The sequence below is a fragment of the Gossypium hirsutum genome, chromosome A01 (genome assembly GCF_007990345.1).
Source record: "Gossypium hirsutum isolate 1008001.06 chromosome A01, Gossypium_hirsutum_v2.1, whole genome shotgun sequence".
Classification (NCBI taxonomy): domain Eukaryota; kingdom Viridiplantae; phylum Streptophyta; class Magnoliopsida; order Malvales; family Malvaceae; genus Gossypium; species Gossypium hirsutum.
Window position 1 is genome coordinate 47,981,140 of NC_053424.1, and position 4,685 is coordinate 47,985,824.

General features: G+C 41.0%; 1 long non-coding RNA gene across 1 annotated transcript; it reads right to left on the minus strand.

Annotated features, from left to right (window-relative positions):
• Positions 1 to 3,615: 3,615 nt before the first annotated feature.
• Positions 3,616 to 4,296, minus strand: LOC121228222 (uncharacterized). Its single transcript, XR_005925775.1, has 3 exons — positions 3,958 to 4,296; positions 3,771 to 3,843; positions 3,616 to 3,670 (listed from the first exon to the last, which is right to left on the minus strand). It is a non-coding gene; the product is annotated as an uncharacterized lncRNA (long non-coding RNA).
• Positions 4,297 to 4,685: the final 389 nt, after the last annotated feature.

Consider the following 4,685-nt stretch of genomic DNA (forward strand, 5'->3'; position numbering starts at 1 on the left):
CATACTAAGTCGTAAGTCCATGTGACACGTCAGATCTGGCCATAACGTCTGGGCCAGGTTTGGGGTGTTACACCTAGCATCTGAAACACTAATGTAGGCCAGGTACTCCTCACAACCCTTACGAACCAACTTCTCAGCCCTTAATGCTGAAATCACATTCAATAAGTAATTCCGACGTTCCTCAACTACAACTACCTTGCCGTCCTCCACAGTTCTCAGTACCATCCGTTTAGTAGGACAATCCAATCTCACTCGATGTTTAACCAGCCAGACCATTCCCAATATTAAATCAAATTCTCTAAAAGGAAATTCCATCAAATCCGCCAAAAAAATAACCCCTTGAAACTCCAAAGGAACATCTCTGAACAGTTTATTTACCCTCACCAGCTACCCTAATGGACTTAATATAGTAACCTCACTTGTAGTGCTCTCAACCAAGATACCCAAAGTCTCAGACATAGTACAAGCTATATAGGAGTGAGTAGATCCTATATCTATCAATGCAATATAAGGTACATCATAGATAAAGAACGTACCCGTGATAATATCTGAAGTATCTCCATCCTCTCGGTAACGTGCAGCATAAACTAGAGTTGCCTACCTCACCTCAGTATGCCCAGCACCTCTGCTCGGTACTCTTTGACCATGGCCTAAACCATTACCACCTCTGGCCTGACCACAACTTCTCAGTGGCTGCTGAACACCCCTCCAAAGTTTTGTAGTACCCAAACCTGTAGCTTGCATCTAATCAATCCTCCGTAGACCCTCTCTGATACGGTGCTCCAATGATCCGCATCTCAAACATGCCCTAGTCCTTTTCCAGCACTTGCCCTTATAGCGTCTCCCATAATCAGCACAGGCTGTGGTCTAGCAACAGCAACAAGGGCCCCAACTCTTACCGGCCCATCAACTCTGGCCTTTTTCTTAGGCCTCAGAAAGGAACTCGAGGGCTTTCAATTCCTTTTGTTCCTACCTCTCTCCTTCTTACGGTTCAGACACTCAGCGCGCTTCACCTCCTCGGTGACCTTCACCTTATCAACTAATGCTGCAAAATCTAGCTCCCTCTGTGGAGATATCAAAATCCATAAACTATTTCTGAGACCATCCTCGAAATGAACACATCGCTCGTACTCAGTTCCACCATCCCTCACGCATAGCGAGTTAGTCATAAAAATTTAGCCTCATATTCGGCCACTGATCTATCCCCCTGTGTCAGATTTAGAAACTCTCTCCTCCAGGCATCCACATAACTAGCAACCACATACTTTCCCTGAAAAGTAGTCATGAAAAACTCCCAGGACAGTTGATCGGGCTGAGTACCCTCTTTAACTGTAAGCCACCACTGGTAAGCCTCATCTCTCAGCAGTGACACTACACCCTTTAGTTTCTGTTCAGGGGTGCAGTCGAGATCATCCATAATCCTTTCTGTGGACTCAATCCAATACTCAGCCACATTAGGGGCAACTCCAGCAATACCCCTGAAAATCTCAGCTCCATTAGACCGGACTCGTTCCATAACCGACCCTCGGTCCACAGCACCAATATTGGGCCCAACGACCCTACTCAGAATCCATAACATGGCTTGGGACAGCGCATCATCCCCAACCACACGATACTGAGACCCAGTCTCAGTCACAAGTGAAGCTGATGTCTCACTACTTTTGAAATTAGGTATGTGGCCAGACGATGAAAACTCAGCTCGAGCACCTCTACAGCCTCTACCACAGCCTCTTGTACCCCATCCGCGAGTACCTTTGGTGCTCATTATTGAATTGCATTTTATCTTGTATTAATAGTTTTATGCATTATTTTACAGTTTCAGTGTTTATTAACAGTTATTTTATGGAAAACTGTATCAGTAATTCATAGTTCCTTTTTGTAGATCGCAGTCTTACTACAGTTTTCAATTTACCCTAACTAAAGTGTTTCAGTACAATCTACTACCTACAGTAGTCTCAACATTTCAGTTTAAACAAACAACAGTTTCAGAAGACTTACAGAATCGGTGTCAGAGACTTAGTGTACCACACATTCAATAAAACATTACAAATACCTCAAATCAATTGAAACAGTTCTTCTAGATATTCTAACTTCTAAAAGAAACCCGAATCCACAGTCGAGTTTTGCAACCTAACTTTGATACCACTAAATCCAACACCCTAAACCCACCCTAGACATTATGGCCAAATCTGGTGATGTCACATTGAAGTGTTTTTCATAAAGTGTGATATCAATGAAAACCCTTTTTCTATTTAACCTCTTTGTGTGATCTTAATGATGATTCTAAGACGTGTCGTTTATTTCCAAAATGTGAGTCATTGTCAAAAAGTTATTCACATTAAAACGTTATTAATTTTTAAAACGTCATTTATTACGGAAGCTCTTAAAATAGGTTGCGTTTTCGTGGTATCTTTGATAAAACATTTATCTTTTTGAAAACCGGTGTCTTTTCCTACTGCTAGCAGTTATTAACCAAAACAAAAAAAAATCCCAAATTAAAAAAACCCAAAGAGGCCATTATTACAGTAAAATACCCTAAAAATTAAATCAAAATCATAAAATACTATTTAAAATTAGATAGGTTGTGTGGCCACTGCTGAGTCCTCCGTTGCATCGATCCGCCTATGTTTGGGGATTACCTGTACAGTTAAAATCGGAGGATGAGTTTATAAAAACTCAGTGTGTAATCCCATGTAAGCAAACAATCAGAAAACAACCACAGTCTGGGCCTAAGCCCTTTTTAGTAACAGTGACAATATTAGTTTGGGCTTTAGCCCATCTCAATATAGAAATAGTCATGTGTTTGGGCCTTGGCCCATTACAGTAACAATAATCAGTGTAGTAACAGTTTAAATAGTATATAAGTCCTACCCATCAAGCCTCTACACTCCATCTTCATCCAATCCTACACTCCATTTGGGGATATAATCAACCCACCCATCCTTACACTCCAGAAAGTACTGAATGCGGCACTACACAGTAATATGCAGTTGGGCTGCTAGTAATATAGGCTCGAAGCCTTTTAGTACACTTCCTCCAATCAGTATAGAACCCATCCCCATGCAATACATCATACAATCATGTCATGTCATATCATGGAATAACTCATGTATCCAATACAGTTTAAATGGCATGCTAAAATACAGTCATACACATATATATATACATCACATAGGGGTATAACAGTCATTCAGTCAATTAGGGGTCTAGATAAGCTTACTGACCCAACAGTAAGTCCACAATCGACTCGGGCGACTTGTGCTACCTTAGCAATTAAACAGTGAAAATAAGCCCACGGCCCATATTATGGGCCCACTCGTGTGGCCCATACAGCCCAAAATGGCCTTGGCTGTATGGATCAGACGACCTGGCCTAATAATTTCCACATGCCCGTGTGGCTTGCTCATGTTGGGCCTACTTTCGCGTGGGCCCACACGAACCAATTCGGCCCAATACGGCCCAGCCTATGAAATCGTTCATGGTTAGCCTCGTCAATCATATGCCCATGTTTAATCACGTGGCCTACCTACACAGGCATGAGCAAGCCCGTATGGCGTTGACATTCACTTATTTCGATTTTTACCGATTTCTCTAATCAAAGTTGTGTTTATACACACCTTGTTTGTGAAAGTGCGCAATTAGCCCACCAGCACTCCAAACCTACATTTGACTGAACCATTACCAATTAATCTTCTAAACCTTTACTTAATCAAAACACACGAGTTGAACACGTGTTAAACTAATATAAATTAAACTAATATCAATGTTACCTTCGATCGAGTAAAGAAGGAGGTTTCGTTTACTTCAATGCCAATGAAATAACTTTCACTCCTCGAATAGTTCCTAGGCATCAATAGTAATCAGATAGGCATTGATTCCAAGCAACAAGATAACCATATACCAAAAGCACTTACCAACGACAAAGACTAAGATTAACAGCAAGTCTATAATACTTACCAAAAACCAAGAGGGAATAAAGATGGCCCCCAAGAGGAAGGAAATGCTTCAACAATGAAAAAGAGAAAGAGACGGATGGAGAAAAGGGAAAGATTCAGCCTGAAGCAAAGTGGAGAACGCTCATCCATAACACAATCACAGTAGAAACAACTGAATAAGTATTCGGCAAGGAAGAATTGCCTAACGTGAAAATGAAATGGAAAAACCTAAAGAAAAATGGTCTAGCCCAACTCACACTTCACAGAAATTCAATAAGAGTAGAAGAAGAAAAAGAAGACGATCGGCTCTAGAGCAGAGAACAAAACCCAAAACTGACTTGTAAAAAGGGAGCAAAAGAAGAAAAAGAAATGTAAGGCACCGTAGAAGAAAATTTTGGCTAAGAGAGAAAAGTTTTCATCCAATTTTCAGGTAAAAAAAAGAATAGAATTACAGTTGAAATCTCCCTACAAAATTTGGTTCTACCCAAATTTTATCACCCAACTCTCCCCAAAATCACTCCTAAAATCAGTCAACCAAATCCCCACTTATCCACATCCCTTAACAACCAAATTCCCACCAAACTCTTCTAAAGAATCAGCCACACATTCCCACACCCCTCAAATTCCCAGAGTTTCAGTCAACTACAACTCTCCCATGGCCAATAGTAAAAATAAATTGCCTACTTGCGCCAGTACTCGAACTCTAGACCTCCTGCTCATTAACACTCCTTTTAACCACCAGACCAACAG